Genomic DNA, 7691 nt, shown 5'->3' with positions numbered 1-7691 from the left:
ACACATAATTTTTGGTGACATTCAAAGCAGTAAATCAAACTAATGTTTAGTCTACTTAAAAGTAGAGATTATAATGTGAATGAACAGATTACTGAAAATATTAACATTAAGTCAGAGACAAAAGACATATACACATATATGTACACAAACACATAAAATCAAAAGAAAACCCATTAAATATAAGAAATTATAGAATATTTTCAAGCTCAGTTATTAGAAACAGTGGTGCTGAACATAGTTGTGAGGAAGTAAAGATAATTTAAAAGCAGACACTCATTTACTTATTATGTATTTTTGCTTATGAACTTAACTTTTAAGCTGAGGAGGACAAATAAAACTTAGAACAAGAGTTTTCATCCTTTAAATAAAAGTTATATTTTAAAAGAAACATACACATATTCTTTTACAAATGTGAGCAATGAAAATTGTAATGATATCAATAAAGTTCAAGTTTAAAAGTGCTTCAGTAAGGCTAGACAGATTACTTAGTGGTTAAAGTACTTGCCTGCAAAGCTGAAGGACCCAGGTACAATTCCCCAGGGCCCACATAAGCCAGATGCACAAATGACTGGAGTTCATTTGCAGAAGCTGAAGGCATTGGTGTGCCAAATCTATCTACTGTTTTCTCTCTCTCTCAAATAAAAATATGTAAATTCTTAAAAATGCTCTAATAACTACAGCACATTAGGTATCTTAACAGAGCATCATTTGGTATTCTATTATTATTACTATATAATACAGCTATATTATAGTAATACTCTTTATAACTCATCTCATTGTGCACCATATCCAAAACTGCATGGGCTTGATAGGATAAATTTGAGGGACCAGAGTGCTTCCTGGAACACAAAATCCTAAATTCCTGTTTGTTAATTAACCAAAGAATTGGCAATCCAGTCTAAAGAGAATGTTTTTTAAAGTCACCACATTTTATTCAAATATCACAGTGTGTGAGGGAAATAGGGGACTGAAGAAAGGAAAGAAAAGTGGGGAGAGAGGAAATACTTGTACAAAGAGATTAAAAAGTAAAAACAGGGCTGGAGAAATAGCTTAGCAGTTAAGGCATTTGCCTATGAAGCCTAAGGACCCCGATTTGATTCCCCAGGACCCACATAAACTAGATGCACAAAAGGGCACATGTGTCTGAACTTTGTTTGCAGTGGCTAGAGACCCTGGTATGCCCATTCTCTCTTTCTGTCTACCTCTTCCTATTTCTCTCTCAAATAAATAAGTAATTTTTTTTTTAAAGTAAAAGCACCAGAGCCATTATGGCACATGCCTTTAATCCAGCAATCAGTAGGCAGAAATAGGAGGATGGCTGTGAGTTTGAAGCCAGCCTGTGACAACATAGTGAATACCAGGTCAACTTGGGTTAAAGCAAGACCCTACCTCTAAACACCAAAATAAATAAATAACAGTTAATAAATAAAAATTGTCCCTTCCCCATTGTGGAAGTTGGTGGAAAGAAATAAACTTACTGGTAGGAAGACCCAGATGTGGACTTATGTACAGCTCAAAGAAGGGCCAGGGAGGAGAAGCTCTTCTCCATGGGTCTAACAATATTTTTTAGAGTCCATGTTCAGAAAGTGGTGGGTACTCCTGCGTCAGGTATCCTAGCCAGTTGGCTTGGACTCAAAGGAGAAAATCCACCCATACCTGGGCAGAGTGCACATTCAAGAGAGATCAGATTGGGTGAGTTGAGTCCTAGGACTGAAGTAGGTGGAGTAAGCTAAAATAGGCTAGTAAACTGAGATGATAGGCGTAGCAAGTGTATGAAGTAAGGTCCTTCCCTCAAGAACCATCTTGTCTACATGTGGCTAACCTGGCCTCTCACAGGCTTACTGCCTGTTAGTCATTTTAGTCATGACACTGTAACAGTTCTATATTGATTTTGTTCAATTAAACCTATATGGTAACAAAAATTGGTGACTTTCATAGAAACTAATTAAATGAAAGAAAACAACTACAACAGAACAAAATAAAAGCAGAAAGCTCTTCAAGAGATCAAAACATGACACAAAATTTTGGATTTCATGCTGCTTAAGCAGTTTAGAAAGTAACATGAATGGAAGAATTCTGAAATGTCATCTATAGTGACATGCAGTCAAAGTATCACACTGTGATTCATCGGCTTCAAGCAATTTGAGCAGGATGTTAATCATGGGATATAGCCCTCAAAAGACAATTTTTTTTTTGGTAGGTTATCCATTATTGCTACTTCTTTCTTTCTTTATTTCATCGTGTTTGTTTTTTAGTTCTGCTATAAACAACTTGACAGTCAGAGTTTAATCTTGTCTGTTTCAAATAAATGATATTCTAGCTTTACTTACTTAATCCTTTTTTTCTTTATAACACATAATATTTTCCCTCTAAAATGAGCAATAGGAAATTATTCAATATTGAGTTGTTTTCCATTTTCCTTTTTAATTTCTGGTCTCAAAAATGATTTTGAGGCTTATTTAATATTTTTATTCTATTAAAGAATTTTCTATTAAATGTTAAAGGTTTTCAAATTCAAATCTTCTTTGTAGCAATCTGTTAAATTGTGAAATCCTTGAAAATGGCACATGGCATAGTTAATATGTCAGTGTTAATGTCGTATAGTATTATTCATGTCAATATTATTTAAAATTAATCTCCAAGTCATTAAAATGTGCTTTTATCATATTTATTAAATGATATTTTTGTACTAGATCTATGTTTCATGTTATTCTCTTTGTTTTCCTCTGATTACAAAATAATTTTTGCTTCAGGAATGCCAAGAATAGTGCAAACTATTGAATCAAAGTAGAAGATGAAATCCTAACAGGCATGACATATAATCTCATGAATTTTTTTTTGTTAATATTTCATGCTAAGAATTTTGTGTTTACTTTTCACATCCTGAAGTTGAAATTTAAAGCATAATAGGGTGGAAAAACATTGTTTATGTGTACAATGTAAGGAGGTGACAAGCCTTTTAATCCAAATCAACACAGATACACAATGTTCCTTGTATTTTTCAACATACCATCGTTCATATTTTCTAAAATGAACTTAGGTAGATTTTTGTTGTGGTGGTGGTTACAAAAAAGGAAGGAAGGAAGGAAAGAAAGAAAGAAAGAAAGAAAGAGAGAGAGAGAGAGAGAAAGAGAGAAAGAAGGAAGGAAGGAAGGAAGGAAGGAAGGAAGGAAGGAAGGAAGGAAGGAAGGAAGGAAGGAAGGAAGGAAGAAACTGGAATTGGAGTTCCTTGTCAATACACCAACATCATATGCCCACACACTGATAATTTTGGGATATCTCCAGATTCTTGTATAATGAATCCTTATATTGTGAATGAAATTCACAGACCAGAAGATATTATTCAGAAAGATTGTAATATACCTTAGACCTTTAAACTGATCTGCAGCTACCCTCTATTTTTTCTGGCTCTGCTGCTCTGCTCTGCCTCCCTTGGCTCAGCCACAAAGACACACATGAATCTGGCTCCCCCACCACACACACAGCCTGGCTGGGGGGCCAGAGAAAGAGAACATAAAACTGTTTCTTGGTCTGGCAGAAAGAACTTTTCTGTTTGCCTCTGCTTTATAGTTTGTGGCAACTTCTCACATTGAGTACATGCATAACTTTCCTCTGGTCTCTGAATCTACCAAGTGCGTATTTCCTTTACATTCTAGTTCTATCATGTAGGTTCTGTCACTAGCTACCACGTTGGGTGCCCTTCATTAACTCTAGTTCTGCTACCTGTGCAGTTTCTTTAAATGTGGGGAAACCATTAGTATAACTTTCTTCAATACTCCTTTCTCCTCTGAATCTCATGGTTTCTACTTTGTTATCTGCCCTCTCATTTTCCCTTGAGACTCACCATCTGCCGTCTTAACTTTACTACATGGAAAAGCACATAGAAGATGTTATGTGGGTTCCTCATAAGTCTCCCTAAACAAGCTCCTAGATTCTACTTTACACACACTTGCAGCTTTACTCTGATATTTCCTTAAAAGCATTAATTTATTTTAATTCCACATGCTTGCAACTTTACTCTCCCTTTAAAAGACTCAGTTTCTCTTAAATCCCAATCTCCCATAAATAAACCCCACAGTTTGTTATTTCCCTCTAAATAAACTTAATAATTTATAATTTATCCTTCTTGTGTCAGTTTTTACTAATCCTTTATTAAAGTCATCCAAAGTTGACTCTGCTAGCACCTGTTTTCCTTTTGGGAATCTGCATTTAATAGGATGCCCATGTGACAATAAAAACTTGGGCAGTAGATGTCTAAAAAAAAAAAAAATCCTCTGGGTAGATAACTTATGCTTTTGTGAAGGTATTACACACATCCCATGTTACCCCATAGGACTGGTACCTTAGAAGCTTGAAATTAATTTCTTCTGGAGGTCTCTCTCCATGTCTTGCCCTTTACTGGTTTTTTTGATTTATTTTCACCCTTCTTCAAATATCATTAAGTGTATTCAGATATGCTCTGTTATCAACTTTCTTTTTTATTTATTTATTTATTTGAGAGCGACAGACACAGAGAGAAAGACAGATAGAGGGAGAAAGAGAGAATGGGCGCACCAGGGCTTCCAGCCTCTGCAAACGAACTCCAGACGTGTGCGCCCCCTTGTGCATCTGGCTAATGTGGGACCTGGGGAACTGAGCCTCTGTTTGGGCAGCTTCAGGGCTTGCTACCTCAGTCCCCTTTCAAACTCAAAGGCAGGCACTTTGGTGCACTACTGGGTGTGAATTCAGGCAACTTTGGTGCCCCTGTCAGGCTATAGATAGGCAGCTTTGGCAAGAGTGATCAAAAACCCAGGCTGCTTGCAATTGCCCCAAGCTGCCTTGGACTCGCATTAAGCTAGAGCCCAGGCTGCTCCACCCACCTACCTGCCCATACACTGACATGGGTAGACCACAGCACAAAAGAAATATCATGAAAAATAAAATGCAAGAAAATCCAGACAAATCACCCAGTCCAACAAGGATTACATCTAACCAAAACATAGAAGAGTGTTTAGGATCAGAACATCAAGTAGAAGTTATGAGCAATGCAACCCTGACCAACCTACTGATAGAACTTGCAGGAAAGCTACACAGGACAGATAATCGTGTGGATGCTACTATCACTAAGCTACAGCAATACGAAAAGACACTGGAAGGAATTCAAAGAGAGCTAAGAGAGTTGAGGAAGAGTGAAAAAAAAAGAGGACCTTAAAAATCAGCTGGCCACACTAAATGAAAACATAAAGAAATGCAAGGGTGATTGCCAAGAATCATCAAGAAAATCAGAAAATGAGACAAAAAGGGAGCTTGACAGAGTGATGGAAGTGACACATACGAAAGTAGTAGACAATGCAAACGTAATTCAACAAGTCCAAAACTCACTAGAGGCTCTCAAGAAGAGAGTCAGCGAAGTGGAAGATAGAAACTCTGATCTGGAAGACAGGATGGAAGAAACAGTTCGAGAGTCCAAAAAATTTCAGTAAGTTCACAAGTTCCTGTGAACAGAACATGAGGGAATTATGGGATACACATAAACGTCCTAATATCAGAATCATTGGAATACCAGAAGGAGAAGAATTTCAGACCAAAGGCATGGAGAACTTATTTAACACAATAATTGAAGAAAACTTCCACCATCTCTTAAAAGAAAGGCCCATCAAGATACAAGAAGCAAACAGAACTCCTAACCGACTAGACCAAAGGAGAAACTCCCCAAGACATATTATCATTAAGACTCTGAACATTGACACCAAAGAAAAAATCCTAAAAGCAGCTAGGGAAAAACAGCACACCACTTTCAAAGGAAACCCCATCAGAATTACTTCAGACTTCTCAATGGAAACCCTGAAAGCTAGAAGGGCCTGGAATGAAACTTTCCAAACTCTAAGAAACTATGGCTTCCAACCCAAACTACTCTACCCGGCCAAAGTCTCTCTTATAATAGTCGGTGATAGGAAAACTTTCCATGACAAAACTCAGCTTTACAATTATATGAATATAAAACCAAACCTACAGAAAGTATTCCAGGAAACGCTCCACAGAGAAGAAACAAATAACCAAACACAAATGCCTCCAAGAAGCAGGTCACAACAACCAAACCCAGAATGGACACAAAAAATTTCAAATTCCATGGAAATGCCAACACACCTCTACCACCACAACATGGCAGGGATCAAATCAAATCTCACAGTCATCACCCTAAATATTAATGTCCTTAATTCACCCATTAAGAGACACAAGCTAACAGGGTAGATCAAAAAATTAGACCCCTCAATCTGCTGCCTTCTTCTCATGGTCTCTCTTTGCATCTATTATTTGTCTAGATATCTGACAGCTGTAACAGCTTCCTATTTTCTGTCTTACCTGTCCACATTTCTGGCAAGGAGAATGAATCTGCGAGTTTGTGCAAATATGCCAAACATCCTAGCCTTCTTATCTTCAATTGAAAAGAAATTTTTTAAGTTCTGAATATTAATTTAAACAACTGTGACTAATTATTGGTGAGATGCAAAGGTTGTAGCTACTCTTCAGAAAAAGAAGTACTACATAACAAATTCAAAACTCTTGAAATTTTAAAATCTGGATTTTTCTCAAGGTTAACAAAGAGGATAGAAGAAGCAAAAAGTTAGTGGTGTCAATAGATAAAATTTGAGGCAGTAATAATGCAGTTTCAAGCTTCAACAATCTTCATAAACAAACAGACCAAACATTTGATGAGAGATGCTGTGTGAATGAAATAGTTAATACTGGAACAATTTTTAAGGACAGATGGAAGATCAGAATTTTGGAAGCTTAGAAAGAGGAGAAGGTGAAGTGGCTGGTTTTGAGTAGTTCTCCTATATAATTTCTTATCTCCAAATAAATAAGAGTCAATAAAAGGCATTTAAATTAAAGATATGTCAAAACAGTTTGTAGCCCTAGCACCAGGAAATAGTAATTTCTTCTTTGGTAAAGGAGTTAAAATTGATATGAAATGGAATTTCATAGATACCAAGTGCAGATCAGTGACAGTTTGGGTATATTATTCAGACAAAAATAAAATTTTTATAGTAAAGACACTGCATTAGATACAGATGATTTCATTCAAATTGTTTCAGCCTTGTGACTTTTCTTATGGAAGGGTAGATTCAATATAAAACATATAAGTTGTGCATGTTAAATATTTCATATTATGTTTTTAGGAAAAAACAGTTATACGGAATTGATATTGAGGGAATGTACACAATTTGGTTCCTGTTATTAGAGTTTATTTACCTTTCAAAAAGGTGGAGAAGGGGAGATATTATCCCAGCATGTAATAGATAAAAAGGTAAGCAGTAAATATTTCTCTTTTTCCATCCTCAACATACAATGTAAATATTGATATGAATATGTATTTTTCATTAAATATTTTAATGCATGTGAAGATATTATTATAGTCCATCATATTTTCATTGCTTTATTAATTACTTTCTTCATGAAAACAATTACATCTATGAAGCAAAAGATAGAGCTTTATACATGAGGCAGTAACACAATAAAAATGTAGACTTTGGGGCCTGAATCTTAAATAAAGACACCTTCATTGTAATAATCATCTATAGTACAACAGAGTCAATACACTATAATTCTTCAGGGACAATGGAAGAAAAGTTAGGGAGAGTTAAATCTTGAAGTCCTCAGTCACTTTTGTGAGATGTCAGTCATCCTTTCAACATTACATCAGCATATCA

This window comes from Jaculus jaculus, chromosome 9 (genome assembly GCF_020740685.1).
Source record: "Jaculus jaculus isolate mJacJac1 chromosome 9, mJacJac1.mat.Y.cur, whole genome shotgun sequence".
In the NCBI taxonomy this organism is placed as follows: Eukaryota; Metazoa; Chordata; class Mammalia; order Rodentia; family Dipodidae; genus Jaculus; species Jaculus jaculus.
This window is presented reverse-complemented; position numbering follows the sequence as displayed.